The following is a 15,939-nucleotide window of genomic DNA, read 5'->3' as shown; positions in this document are numbered from 1 at the left end:
AATATATACCTTTTATATTTATGGCAAATATCACCTCCTTTGCTACCTGACTTATAATTTTATAATGTATTTTAACATAAACCTTTAAATTTTTAAAAAATAAATCAAGTCAAGGCTTCCCTGGTGGCGCAGTGGTTGAGAGTCCGCCTGCCGATGCAGGGGACGCAGGTTCGTGCCCCGGTCCGGGAGGATCCCACGTGCCGCGGAGCGGCTGGGCCCGTGAGCCATGGCCGCTGAGCCTGCGCATCCGGAGCCTGTGCTCCGCAACGGGAGAGGCCACAGCAGTGAGAGGCCCGCGTACCGCAAAATAAATAAATAAAGTCAATCATCCTTTTATTTTAAAAATTTTGTCTTCAATTTATGCTTAGAAAGGGTTTTTCTATTCAAGATCAGATAAATAAGTACATAGTTTTCTATAGTTTCTTTATCTTTTAAATTATTAGATTAAATGCATCTCCCTACCCTCTGTCTCCAGGCAACAACTGAGACAGCTTTCTGCATAGACTAGTTTGCCTTCTTTGGAATTTTAGATAAATGAATTACACAATATGCACTCCTATTTGGTCTTCTTTCACTCAGCATAATTATTTTGTATCATTCATGTTGTAGCATTATGTCAACAGTTCATTCCTTTTTAGTACTGTTGTAATAAATAATGTAATTATAATGTAATAATAATGTAATTAGTATTGTATGTACATGACACAATTTGTTTATACAATCATCTCCTGAGGGACATTTGGGATGTTTCCAATTGTGGCCATTTAAAACTAAAGCTGTTATGAATATTTGTGTACAACTCTTTGTGTGGACATATGCTTTCATTTCTCTTAATTAAATACTTAGGAATGGAATGGCTGGGTTATATGGGAAGTATTATGTTTAACTTATTAAGATGGCTGCCTAAATGTTTTCCTAAGTGGTTGTACCATTTTATGCTCCTGCCAGCAGTGAATGAGGATTCCACTTTCCCTATATCCTTTCTAACACTTACTATAGTCAGTCGTTTAAATTTTAGCCATTCTAATTAGGTGTTTAGGATGATCTCATTTTGATTTTAATTTTAATTTCCCTAATCACAAGTGCTGTTTGGCATGTTTTTTCGTGCTTTTAGTTATTCATATATTTTTGATGTACCCATTTTTATTGGGCATTTTGTTTTCTTTTTATTGATTATTATAATAAGTAAATTATTACTTTATTATTATAATAAATTATAATTGTCAAATAATATCATTATAACTGTAACATTACAGCTTTATAATTATAAATTTATTATAGTTTTTTACATATACAATTATTTTACATTAAAAATCATTATTTTATTTAATTGTACTCTTAATTATTACTTTCTTTTAATTATAAGTACAAATTTAGTATAACTTTATCATTACAATAATTGTTAATGATTGGTAGCTTGGATGTTTGAATCTATTTCATTGGTCTATGTTTTGCTCTATCATGCTATTTTACTTCCTGTAGCTTTATATTATTTTTTCATGTATAGCACTACAAATTTTTATTCTTTTTTAATTTTATTTATTTATTATTTATTTTTGGCTGCATTCGGTCTTCATCACTGTGTGAGGGCTTTTCTCCAGTTGCGGCACGCAGGCTTCTCATTGCGGTGGCTTCTCTTGTTGCGGAGCACAGGCTCTAGGAGCGTGGGCTTCAGTAGTTGTAGCACGCGGGCTCAGTAGTTATGGCTCACGGGTTCTAGAGCGCAGGCTCAGTAGTTGTGGCGCACGGGCTTAGTCACTCCGTGGCATGTGGGATCTTCCTGGACCCGGGCTCGAACCCGTGTCCCCTGCATTGGCAGGCAGATTCTTAACCACTGCACCACCAGGGAAGCCCGAGTTTTTTATTCTTAACTATCATTTTTTTGGTGAGAGGAGGACCAGGCTATCCTAATCTGTTTATTTCAGAAATTGGTAAAATTTTAAGAAACTCTTTTTTTAAAAATCAGAATTGAGCTATATTTTTTATAATTTTGGAAGAAAAGAGATGTTTTCAATATTAGGTATTCCTGTCCATTAAAATGGCTCCTTTTCACTCGTTCAATATTTTGGATTTGTTTAATTTCTCGCCCATTTCCTAGTAAGCTAGAACACTTGAGATCTTTAAGGCTTTAGAACTTCCCATTAGCTTGTCCAATGTCAGCCAACAAGAATCACACAGTTTTAGAGATTGAAGCTGGAAGACACTGCAGATCATCGTGTCCAATATCCACCTGGCCTATGAGAAAATAAAGCCCAAAGAACTGAAGCACTTCCTTTATATCTAGAGTATGTTATGTCTCAGTGGTGGCCCCTGATTATTACTTTGGTGTCCCTTCTATTATATCACTCTATCTCTCTTATATCTGTTTCCTAAAATTGGCCTCTGTTTTGCTAAGGCCAGTGACCTTGACATGCACTGTATACCCCAAGTTCACTGTGGTAAAAATACCACCTTCCCACAAGTCATGATATATGTGAGGGCAATCTACTTGTCCAGTGTCAAGGTAGCAAGACAGGTAGCTCATGTTAATGTAAAGAGGATGTTGCCTAGTGATAGGAATCATGGGCTTCCTGGCCTGGGTGGGTAGGAGTGGGGGACCCTCAGATGGAGAGATGGAAGCTTTAAGGCACTTCTGTAAGCTGGTCTTGCTACAGGGTGGAATTATAAGATGTAAAGTGGGTTTCTTTATCATCTTGGAAACATTTTTTAAAGACACTGAGGCAACCACAGAGGGGAGATTGCAGGCTTTTCTAAATGACTAGACCTTACTCGTTTAGTAGAGTGGATCTTCACCTTTTATGGGTCAAAGGACCCTTAGAGAATCTAGTAAAAAAAAAAAAAATCCACTTTCCATAAAAAGGCACACACATTTCATACAAACCCTGGTGGTTCAGAAGGGCAGAAAAATAAACGCGTACAAGAATCACTAGTGAAAGCAAACAGGTGACTTTGTGAGCCCTTGGATGAAGGTGAAGGTGAAAACGCAGAGCTGTGTGCAAAGCATGCTGCCTTCAGTGAGCAAAGACACATTTTCTTAGATGGGGGAATCTGTCATCATCTACAAGGACGGCTGCTGCTCCAGTGATGGGCGGAGGGGGGCTCGAGCAGGAATCGGTGTTTACTGGGGGCCAGGCCATCCTTTAAACGTAGGAATTAGACTCCCTGGGTGACAAACAAACCAAAGAACAGATTCATGCAGCCTGCAGAGCCATCGAACGAGCGAAGGCTCAGAACATCAGTAAGTTGGTTCTCTACACGGACAGCATGTTTACTATCAATGGCATCACTAATTGGGTGTCAGGCTGGAAGAAGAATGGATGCAGGACAAGCACAGGGAAGGAGGTGATCAACAAAGAGGACTTCGTGGAACTGGACAGGCTTGTCCAGGGCATGGACATTCAGTGGATGCATGTTCCTGGACATTCGGGATTTATAGGCAATGAAGAAGCTGACGGATTAGCAAGACAAGGTGCGAAGCAACCTGAAGACTGACCAGGTCCTTTAATTCTTGGAAAAACTTGAGCCAGTGGCTGTCTGTCACCTTTACTTACTGGTGTGAAAAATAAAACTATAGGCTGGACCACTGCAGTTGATGGGCAAAACAAAAGAAAACAAAAAAACCCATCTATGGGTTTCACAAGCCCTGCCACAACTCTTCCCAAGGGTTTCATGTTCCCTTAGTTAAGAATTCCTGGGGAAGAAGGAAGGAGTCTGTTACCTATTTTAGCATCATCAGGTAAGGAAGGAGAGAAGAAATAAATTATGTGTATGTGTGAATGTGAGCATGGGAAGTCTAACCTGGGATGCATTAATCAATATAAAATGATTTTTCTAAAAATCTGAGTGAACATGTCCCAGGATCAAAAGAAAAACTTATTTTTTACACTCCTGGAAACAGAGCTCAGGGTACGTCAATTTACTAAGAGTGGACGTGCGACCACGAAATGGGAGGAGGGAACTGAGACAGTAAGAGGTTAAACATTCTCTTTGAACACAAACAACATTGATTCAATAAATATTTACTGAGCATCTGCTAAGGAAAAGGTACAGTGCTGAGTGGTGAGGACAGAGTGCTTATCTAGAAAGATGTGGTCACTGCCCTCAAGGAAGACACACATGATAAAATCAAAGGGGCTCTAACAGTTATTTATTATAATACAGTGCTATATTAGTTCTATTACTATATAGCATACTAAGACACAATTTAAATAGTCATTAGTGTTTCTTATTTTACAGATGAGGAAACAGTGGCCTAGAAAGGGTAAATACTCTTACATCCAGGATTAGAACCCAAGTCTCCTTCTCAGACTTTTTTTTTTTTGGGCGGTAAGCGGGCCTCTCACTGCTATGGCCTCTCCCGTTGCAGAGCACAGGCTCCAGATGCGCAGGCTCAGCGGCCATGGCTCACGGGCCCAGCCGCTCCGCAGCATGTGGGATCTTCCCAGACTGGGGCACAAACCCGTGTCCCCTGCATCGGCAGGCAGACTCTCAACCACTGCGCCACCAGGGAAGCCCCTGTGTGAAACTTTTGAAAATTGTAAAGCAGTGTAGAATTTAAGGAATGTTTCATTCAATAATTCTTTTAAAAAAAGAAAGACATCTGTTTATCACATCCATTTTGAAAGGAGATGTGCATCTTCAGAGCCTCAATCCTGTCACTGCAAGGAGATGAGTCCTGGGAAGGAGGAGAATCAGAAAGGAAATGGCTGAGGAGGAAAGCCAACATGGACCAGCAGCCCTGGTGGAGCTTGTGACCAGCAGCTACCACCCGGTCAGTCCAGGGGTCACCAAAGACCACCAGTTAGAGCTTCACGTGAGACTGGCAGCTGAACACCTCCAGGGCTTACCTGTCTATTCCTTCGCTACCTCCAAACACCGCTTATTTCACATAGAAAGAGCACTTCACTCATATAACCATCGCATATGTATCTTACAGGAAACCTAGGACCTCTCTTTCTCGTATTTTTTAGTACCTTGTCCTACCCCTCACTTCTAGCCCTCGTTATCTAGAAATATTCCGTGAAGTTTCCAAAAGAAGTGCAAGGAGACATTAAAAAAAAAAAAAAAAAAAGAGGATAAGGAACTATCCCTTTATGCATACCATGTGTAACTATCCCTTTATGCATACCATGTGTGGTACCTCAAAGACTCTTCAGAGTGGACCAGTTCTCCGATTTATTCTTTTCTTTTCAGTCTGTACAGTCCCCTATTATAAATTAGGAATGTCTGGTATCATAATCTGGAGAAAAAACTGTTTAGAAAATGTAGTCGTAAGTTCAATGATTTTCCATAAAGACAGATTATTAAGGGGCAGTGAGAAATTTGCATGTCCATGTTGCCTGCCAAGATATGTCCTGTCCCTAGGGAGGCAGAGCCATTAAAAGATGAAACACAGAAGTAGATCAATGGGACTCCGATTCACAACGTATCTTTGAAATAGAATGCCTAAAGGTATCTTGATGGTACTTCATAAATATCATCAATATAAAAGGGAGCTAATGGGTATTTTTCGACTGGGGGAATTCAGAACAGGGAATATCAATACCTTTTACGCTTACTTGGTTCACTCACTAACTCATATGTCCTACACAGCGTCATTTAACACCTACTAAATGCACTTTGCTGGGATACAAAGATGCATAAGATTTGGACCTTGCTCCAAACAAAAGTCTGGTGGCCTTTTTTGAACCATTATTTTTCCCCTCCCAATCCCCCCAAGTTAGCCATCTTTGGAAAACAGAAGTAGTACAACATATGAACTGGATATATTTAAAACGTGACTATTAAAATACTTGTTTTACCTTGGAGTGCATAGTCCCATAAAAGGTATGTTATAGACAGTGGTTGTATCTCAATCTAGTTTAACACAGAAAACGATTTCACCTAGTATATGCCCCAAATCTATACATATGCTACATGATAGCAGACAATGACATTGATATTATAGTTAGAATTTCAAAACACACTCTAAAACTTAAGTAACTGGTTGTATTTTTTTAGTATAAATTTTAATTCATTGTGATTTTAGAGTATATAAAATTTTTTTAAAAACAGAAAAAAAGGACTTCCCTGGTGGCACAGTGGTTAAGAATCTGCCTGCCAATGCGGGGGACACAGGTTCAAGTCCTGGTCCGGGAGGATCCCACATGCCACAGAGGAGCTAGGCCCGTGAGCCACAACTACTGAACCTGTGCTCTAGAGCCCATGTGCCACAACTACTGAGCCCGCATGCCACAAGTAGTGAAGCCCACACGCCTAGAGCCCGTGCTCCACAACAAGCGAAGCCACCGCAATGAGAAGCCCATGCGCCGCAACGAAAAGTAGCCCCCGCTCGCCACAACTAGAGAAAGCCCGCGCGCAGCAATGAAGACCCAACGCAGCAATAAATAAATAAATAAATAAATAAGCTTTAAAAAAAAAAAGAAAAAAAATCATTCATCATAAACAATGTAGAAAAACCTGTTAATATTTTGACTGAAAAATAGATCTAAGGTATGAGGGAAATTTCACTCTAGTGGGATGAAAAGGTAAAGGGAAATATTTGAGTTGACCCTAAAGGGGTCAAAAGAGTGATGGCATTGGTTTCTTCATGGTTTCTTCATGTTACTTCCAAATATTTCCAGGGACATCCAGACACTCACCTTTGTTCATGACAAATTTTATTTTGTGGTCAAGAAAGGAGAAGAGAAGATGGAAAAGACCAGAAAGTGGTGTGAGAAGAGGTTTTCCTGAAATAAACAGGAAATAGATGGAAGTGAGATGGAGAAAAACAAAACAAAACAGAAGGGGCTTAGACAGGATGTCTAGGTAGATATGAGAAGGAAATTGATGCTTGGAGCTAGGATTAACTGTGCAGCGATAGCCAAAAGGGAAAAGGAAAGTAGGTGTGTGGACCACTCAAGCAACCTTTTGAAGTAATTGGCAAAAGGTGGGATCACAGGATTCCAACCCAGTTACCAGGTGGCAGCTTGGATGCCAAACAACTTGGAAGAGAAAGAGGAGCATATGCAAATGCAGCCCACAGCTTAGATGTGACCTTAAACGGACAAATGTGTATCTGTGAGCCTCTCTAAAAAGGCCTTCCTATATTCATGCTTGTTGAGTTTCAAGCTTGTGTTCTTTGAGAAAGCACCATTTTAAAAACAACTTTGTAGTCACGACCATTTCAGACTCATTAATTTCACCCTTCATCCTCATCACTCTCACAGCATGAAATCTTGCAAATACTGTTTTGTCTAACCTTCCTCAATCTATTTAATGCAGAACATTAAAACCATTTCTTGTGCATTAAAAATCTTGGTTGCAGATCTTTGTGTTTCAAAAGGACATGGAAAAGCAAAACTACACCAAACAAGAGAGGATTTCAGTTGCGTAAATTTCCCATAATTTCGTTGCTATACGAGGTGTCAATGAAGAGAGCTCAGGAATCTGGGCTGCCTGAATCAATTTGTTATATGAGGTGCATGTGAGTGGACAATGAACTTCTACCAATACGTATTGAAAATTTTGGGTTCCTAGGGATCATATTCAAGACCCGGCAGGGGACTTCCCTGGTAGTCCAGTGGTTAAGAGTCCACCTTCTAATGCAGGGGATGTGGGTTCAATCCCTGGTTGGGGAACTAGGTTCCCACATACCGCCGGGTAACTAAGCCCATGCACTTCAACTACTCAGTCCGTGCACCAGAACTACTGAGCCAATGCACCACAACTAGAGAGCTCACGTGCCACAACAATGGAGCCCACATACTCTGGAGCTCACACCCCGCAATGAAAGATCCCACATGCCACAACGAAGATCCCACGTGCCGCAGCTAAGACCCAACACAGCCAAAAATAAAAATAAATATTTTTAAAAAAAAGACCCTGCAGGATTCCTATTCATAATGAGTCTATCATCAAAACAGGGGCCTCCAGAAAAAGAGATCAGCATATGTGAAATAACACTAACTTACAAATAGATCATTAATTTATTTGAAGGGGAAAAAGTCTGCCATGGATTATGGTAATTAATTTAATTAATTGGAGAACAGATTGAGCTAAATACGAATATTTTTCTCCAGAGGTGCTCCCTAATGTTTGCTTAAAGCAAGACATGGCTTTTGAAGAACTGTCCTATTTCCATTCAAGGACTCTAGAGAGCCAGCTGTCGAGCTTTAGCTACCCATCTGCATGTGTGTGCATGCTTATGTCCACTCAAAACAGGTTTGGACATACACATAACAAATATCAACAGCGTTTCATTCAGGACAATAGAATTAAAGGGAAGGAATAAAGGGTAAAATGAGGAGAGAGATTTTAGTTTTTCATGTCCTATATATCCTTCCATTCTGTTTGAGTTTTCCATGTGAATATGTAAAAAATAACCACTTAAATATAAAAACACTCATACGTTGTGCTCCAGTGAAAATACAAAACATCTGGGCCTCTGTTCTTGCTTGATAAAACACTGGGAGGAAGAGTCCCTTTGGGGCCCTGACTCCGCCTACCCATGTAGGAACAGTTGAGGCACTCAAACTGTCCAATCGCTTTAAGCAGTAGCCATGGCAGTCTGAATTTTCCTCATGCTTTTGGAACTTTGAAATGACAGAAACAGGATAACTATGGGGTCACCACTCACACATGAAGAACTCAGTATCAAGTCGAAAAAGATGGAGTCCTTTGTGGTTGAATGGTTAGCTTCCAGACTATGATTAGCAGGTCTTACCATTTCCTGAGCAGCAGAATATATAATAAATTAATTGTATAATAAATGTCAATGTCTACTACACTAACATCTAACAATAAACTAAGTGGCTTTTATATTTTGAATTGCCAAGTGAACTCTGTTGAGTTTTCTGCAGAGCTAAGATGTGGTTCTTTCCCAATATAATTTTGAAGTGCATGGATCTGGGATGCACTGATGTGAGGGAGGCACATAAAACACTTGCCACTTCTAAGAACTCAAATGGGTGCAGTTAAAATGGAAGTGATTCCAGGTACACAAGTGCCACCTTCCCATATTTTGAGGAGGAGCCCTGACCTGTAATTTTAAGTTCCTTTAGTAATTTTGATGTGTTTCAGGGTTTAGAAACGAATCTACCTTGCCTTGAAGGAATTCCTAGGCGTTACAGCGGCCTTTCTGTAAAGATCACCACCACCAGGCTGTTACCAACCTGGAGAGACTGAGCATTTTTTGAGCTACAATTTCATATAGTACAACTTTCTTCTAATGGACTCCTTTTGACCAGGATTGAATTTTTAAAATCACATTGTATAGAATCTGACGGCATGAGAAAACCGAGCTCAGAACGGTGTGACGTCTGATGTAGCATAAGATAACTGTTAAATTTTTCAACAAACAATTTCTTACATACATACAATTAGGGCCTAAAGAATTTTCCTAATAAAGCCAAAATCTGTACATCTTTGGTGATCAAATCTGTCATGGGATGGTTAAAGATTTCTCATAAAAGTCTCTGATTCATGATATTGAAGTATCAAGTAATAAAAACAGATTCACCACTACCACCTTCCCTTTTACTTCGGCTGCCATGAGCCGCCAAGGTGATCGCTCTGCAAATCCGCCTGTTAGGTCATTGAGGCTGTGTGTATGTCAGGCCTAAATGGACATTTAACGTTTCTCAAGTTCCTAGCAGGAAGGACCATCAGCAAAGGCATAAACAAACTAGAGCACTCTTTAAATTTCTGTTATGAAAGGTAAACATTTGCTAATCTATGGAAGACTTTATACTAGGTTTCTAAAGTTGAGGATGTAAAAATATCAACTAATCCCGACCGTGAACTTCACACAGAATTAGAAAATTAAATATGACGTTATTCTCTATAAAACGTTCAGGATCACGAAGAAGGTTTAACAAGTTGGATTAAATACATAAAATAAAAGCTGACAGGAAATTAAACCAAATACTAATTCTATGCTATTCTTGGAAACATTTTCTGAGGTTTGTATCTGGAAGATGATATTTACAGACAGTCAAAACAAGCTGGCCAAATAGTTTCAAAGTCCTATGTGACTGAGTCTTCAGCATAAGGCAGTCTAAACGGCTAAATGAACGTTTTCCCCTTCGAAACAGACGATTTTGGCATTGTAAAACTGTCACGTCTATCCACAACTTCAAAATGAGGTGGGGGGGGGGTTCCAGAAACAATTCCAGAAGACAATTTATTTTTCTTATTCTTAAAGATCTCATCACCATCAATTAGTATTCATTAATCATCCCAGCCTGCTCTGTAGAACTGAAACGCCTCCTGCCTGAATCTAAGCCCATCTACCTTTGATGTACACAGTGGTAACACCTCATTTATTCTGCATTGTTAGGGAATGAAGTGATGCATGTCAGAGGATTTTCTAGAAAACAGATGCTTGTTTGTTTTTCACAAAGAGACCTCTACTTTTATTCACCATGTTTAAGTGAAATCTTTCTAACATGTACCAAGATTCATCCGTATTCTTAAATATGTTACGGGAAACTTAACATAACATTAATCATTAGCATAAACGTAAGCTAAAAACTTCTAAAGTTGTTGTTAGGAGACATCAGTAATTTAACAACGTTATCAAGAGGCAGCTGAGAGGTTGGAGTGGAATTCTCTGGGGAGGCAATCGAGCGCAGGCATTAAGAAACTAGGTTGCAGTGGACCCGGGCTCTGCCTCTGATCAGCTGTGCAAACTTCATCAGTTATTGAAGCTTTCTGCCCAGTAGTTTCCTCATTAAAATAGTAACAACAGCACTCACTTATTGAATTGTTGGAAAGATGAAATTCTTGCAAAAGACTTAGACCAGTGCCTAGCACAACATAAACAAATCTTAGCGCTTGTGATGGTTAGTCTCGCTTTCATTTTTTACTGTTTTATAGGAAATCTGTTCTATTCTGGGAAACCAGGCACCATGTTTGCACATAATAGAGCATAAACTGAGCTTAAAGCAGGAAGTCTATGAGCTATTTTGGCTGCGTCAAAATGGTTTTCATTTAGAACTTTTTAAAAATTGTAGTAAGAACATTTTATGTGGGTTCTACCGTCGCAATAAGTTTTGAAGTGTACAATGCAGTACCGTTAACGATGGGCACAGTGTTGCAGAGCAGCTCTCCAGAAGTTATTCATCTTACAGAACTGAAACTTTACAACCACTGAATAGCAATTCCCCATTTTCACCTGCTCCCAGCCCCTGGCAACTGCCATTCTACTCTCTGCTTCTATGAGTTTGGCTACTTTAGATACTTACATAAGTGGAATCATAAAGTATTTGTCCTTCTGTGACAGGCTTATTTCACTTAGCATAATGTCTTCAAGATTCATCTATGTTGTCACATCTAGTAGGATTTCCTTCTTTTAAAAGGCTGCGTAAAATTCCATTGTATGTATATACCACATCTTCTTTATGCATTCATCTGTTGATGGACATTTAAGTTGCCTTCATATCTTGGCTATTGTAAATGACGCTGCTATGCATATGGGAGTAAAAATATCTCTTCAAAACCCTGACTGCAATTTTTTGCGGAAAATACTCAGAAATTGGACCGCTGAATTATATGGTAGTTCTATTTAAAATTTTTTTCTGTACTGTTTTCCGTAAAGGCGGCACTAATTTACGTTCTTACCCACCCTTTACAGTCTCACCAACAGTGGGAATTTCTCATCATTCTTGCCAAATTTTGTTTTTTGGATAATAGCCATCCTAACAGGTGTGAGGTAATATCCCCTTGTGGTTTTGATTTGCATTTCCCTGATGATTAGCGATGCTGACCATCTTTTCATGTACCCGTTGGCCAATTGTATTTGTTCTTTGAAGAAATTTCTATTAAAGTCCCTTGCCCATTTTAAAATCTGGTTATTATTATTTTTCTCTTCTTATTTGTTTTGCTATTGAGTTGTAGGAGTTCCTTTTATATTTTGGACAGTAACTCCTTATCAGACATATGGTTTCAAATATTTTCTCTCATTCTCTTAACTTAGAGATTTTTGACTCTGCCCCAGAATGTGCAAATTTCTGGATACCTAACCCATTAAAAAACACCCACGCATGAACATGAACTCAAGTAACTTGGAGATGGATTTGGCTGAAACAACCTTTTTAAAATATTTTTTTTATGAATGATATCATTAATAAAAAAACAAAGGGAAGGATTAGGACAAAACAAATGGCATTAAAAATCGCAAAGCAGAGGTTCACATAGGATATATTACTTTCAAGCATTTTTGATATCAAATATTTTAAATTGATATACTAATTACTCTTTTATGCATTCACTCAAATAGGCCTTTACTTTCACATGGTATAAATTACTTTAGCTGGAATTACATGGGTTACTATGACTAAAATGGCACTTAAAAATAGTTTGTAATAGTTTGTTCACTAATGCAGAAATACTTCTTTATGCTTTGGAAGTCACAAGATTCCTTTAAAAATGTCCCTGCCTTTTCCTTACCTATTTTCGAACACTGCAACACGGTTCTGTTTAAAAACTGAGATTATAGGACATCTAGCAGCTCCTGAGCTTAGGACACAGACAATAAACAAATGAGGTCAGCCAGCTTACTCTGCCCATGCCTGTATGGTTTGGGCAACTAGGCAGGAATTAAGGCAGCTTTAATTGAACTGCTACTCTTGGTTTTATCCTTGGGCTCACAGACCACAGGATCTGTAGAACCTCAAACCTGCCTTAGAAATCTAAGAGTTTAAAGACCCTGATGGCCAAAGACTTCATTCCTATGACCTTACACACTTATGCAGAACCGGCAGATGATGTAACGTGGGTTTCACCCACGAGATGCCTGGTGTTGCATTTTCTCCGAGGGAATAACTCCTCTCTACTCTCTGCCGAAGGATGCTAATTGTCGATGTGAACAACATCGATGTGCTAAATGAACAGGTTTAGGAAGTACTTTGGTTTCTATGAAAGTAACATATTCTAGAAATACAAAGTGCATAGAACCCTCCTAAACATGACTCATGATTGGAGATATGTCTGGAATCCAGGTTTCTTCACGCCCTCCTGGAAGAAAACACATGTATACAGAGGAGGCTGAACTTAAAACAGGAAGTCTATAGACCTTTACCCACTGGGTTTTGGAGATACATGTAAAAACGTAGACACACTGAAGTAAATGATCTGAGCTGAATCTACAGTGTTTAGGTATTGTCCGGGGGTTGGCAAAGTTTTGCTGTAAAGAGCCAAACAGTTGATAAGTTATGTTTTACGGGCCATATGATCTCCGTTGGAACTAGTCAGCCAGGCTGTTTTACTGCAGAAGTAGCCACAGACAGGATGGAAACAAATGGTCATGGCTCTGTTCCAATAAAACTTTATTGACAAAACCAGGTATCGGGTCAGATTTGGTCCATTGCTGTAGTTTGTTGACTCCTATTATAACAAAAGATGTATAGGGTGCATGGTCTAAGAGATTGAGTTAGAATCCCAGCTCTGACTGGGATTTATTCTCAGAAAGTTTGGAAAGTTCTTAAACTTTTGGAAAGTTCTTAAACTTTTCTGAGGCTCCATTCTTTGTGATAAGGAGATAACAATACCTAGTTCAGGGGCCTGTGATGAGGATTATATGAGACAATGATTGTAAAGCGCTGAGCTGGTTGGCTGGCACATCCAGCAAACTTATGTGGTCCGTATCAGTTCCTTTGCATAATTCCGTTCCTGCTTCCTTAAGACGTCTTCTACCAGAAGGAAGTACATCCTCGTACCAGGTTTACAGGACCCTAGCAACACCAACATCAAGTCTGGTTACCAAAGGGAGGTAGGCAGACATGGCACTCCTATAAAATAGTCATGAGAAGATGAAGCACAGAACGAGGTTTTTTTTTTTCCCTACAGGATTTGGCAGATACTGTACCATCCTAACACCTTTCAATTTCAGAATGGATGAATCGGGCCAGAATCGCCCCTGTCATTAAGCCTGCCTCAGCAGATGGCACGGTCCCAAACAGGACACAATGTGTGTGTGTGTGTCTGCATGTACGTGCACATGCATGTGCATTGTTTTAAATGCTGTACACTATGAAATATGACACGAATATAATATTACACGGCTAATAAATGTATGCGCACTGTGCAGCAGTGCCACATTTCTCATTTCCCGCGCCCATATATCTAGTTCGACGACGGAAGTCCTAGGACCACCCCCATCTCACCCTCCAGCAACCAAGGGAAAGGAGAAAGCCAAGTTTTCTTGAAATCGTTCCTGCCTGACTTCTAAAAGCCATTGCCTCAGACCTCACCAAGCACATTTTTTAGATAACATGATCCCTATTGAGATTACAGTCTGTTTTTTAAAAATAGAAATGGTAAATAAAAACTTTCTCATTGAGGGTATTTTTTACTCCCAAGCTTACAAACAGTATTTCATTCAACCTCCAATGACTAGGTAAGGTTGACAGGAAGATAAACTCCAGAGTCAGGCTGCCTGGGTTGGAATCTTCCCTCTGCTACTGAATGACTGTGACCACAGGCAAATTACTAAACCTCATTTTCTTTGCCTGAGAAATTCCTATTTCATAAATTGGTTGTGAAGATTAAATTAGATAATGCATGGAGCGCTCTTCGGGTATCTAACATATGAGAAGTCCTCATTAAGTGTGAGTTATTGTTATTGTTATCATCCCCACTTAATAGACATAAACAACAAAGCACTAAGAGTCACGTGATCTTCTGGATGTTTGCCTGGGAAGGTCCTGCTAGGACCAGAGCTCAGACTTGGTCTTCCACTCCACCGCATGAGGACCGCTTCTGCATGCAGTCTATCAAATCACATGACCTTTTTAAGTCTATGCTACCATATTTAAAGTATTTCACTGATGAAGATGCTTATTCTCATTAATTTTAAACTCTAATTCAAGAAGTCAGAGAGAGAAAGTGAGTGCCTGGGATGTAGGGACACAGGAGAGGAAATGATGAATTCGTTTTTGCTTTTTTTTTTTTTTTGCGGTACGCGGGCCTCTCACTGCTGTGGCCTCTCCCGTTGCGGAGCACAGGCTCCGGACGCGCAGGCTCAGCGGCCATGGCTCACGGGCCCAGCCGCTCCGCGGCATGTGGGATCTTCCCGGACCGGGGCACGAACCCGTGTCCCCTGCATCGGCAGGCGGACTCTCAACCACTGCGCCACCAGGGAAGCCCCTGAATTCGTTTTTATGGTTACTATTAGATTACCATTTGAATTGTCTCCGTCCCTTTTATTAACAATATGCATCCAGGATGCACATCCAACTTTCTTTTTGCTTCCAAACTTGTCAAATCCAGGTAGGCTGCTTAGGGCGGGAGCACACGCAGATAATGGCAAGAAGAAAAACGAGGTTTCTATTCTCCTCTTTGAAACACCATGACTCCGCAAAATGACAGTTACCTGGCTGCCACCTCTTAATGCCAGTCACTCTAACTGGCAGCGGATTTGACTTTTTCATCTACTTTATCAGGGATCTATTCCTTATCTTGTTTCTCCCTTCCTCAGTGAATCTGAGCTCCTGAACTCCCCTGGAAGCTCCTTTGACAGGATTGAGCTCCCAAGGGCTTAAATAGAGACTTGAAGTCAGATGAAACCATTGCGGTGAGATGCTTAATACTTGAGATGCTAATAAGCTTAAATAGAAACATCCTCCGGATTACAGGATGGGCACCTTGGCATGTTTGAACTTTTCCAAGTATCATTCCACCAGGTGATAAAAGATTTCATTGAAGAATGACAGCAACTATATATTTATAAAATGCCCCTGCATTTAAGGATGTGAAAACGCCCCATAAACTACCAGTCATTTTTCTCTTACTGAAAAGTCTGGGGCTCACTGAGAATGAAATTTTTCCAAGGTCTCATCAAATCAGCACTAGATTTGAGAAGTCCAAGCCTACTTGGAAAGCCTAATTTGTGAGCCACTGACTTCTTTATTCCTTCTCGCATATAATTTATTTCCCAGTCCTGGGGAGCCTTTCAGTGTG

The 15,939-nt window shown here is 39.9% G+C and overlaps 1 protein-coding gene and 1 pseudogene across 1 annotated transcript in view; one reads left to right on the top strand and one right to left on the bottom strand.

The window, feature by feature from the left end:
* Positions 1-15,939, bottom strand: part of NRG1 (neuregulin 1) — a 1,019,883-nt gene that overhangs the window by 380,205 nt on the left and 623,739 nt on the right. The window lies entirely within an intron of this gene.
* On the top strand, positions 2,562-3,492 carry LOC113628935 (ribonuclease H1 pseudogene; annotated as a pseudogene).

This window comes from Aethalodelphis obliquidens, unplaced genomic scaffold (assembly GCF_003676395.1).
Source record: "Aethalodelphis obliquidens isolate GAN/ISIS:26980383/991018 unplaced genomic scaffold, ASM367639v1 scaffold25, whole genome shotgun sequence".
NCBI classification, from domain to species: domain Eukaryota; kingdom Metazoa; phylum Chordata; class Mammalia; order Artiodactyla; family Delphinidae; genus Aethalodelphis; species Aethalodelphis obliquidens.
This window is presented reverse-complemented; position numbering and strand designations above follow the sequence as displayed.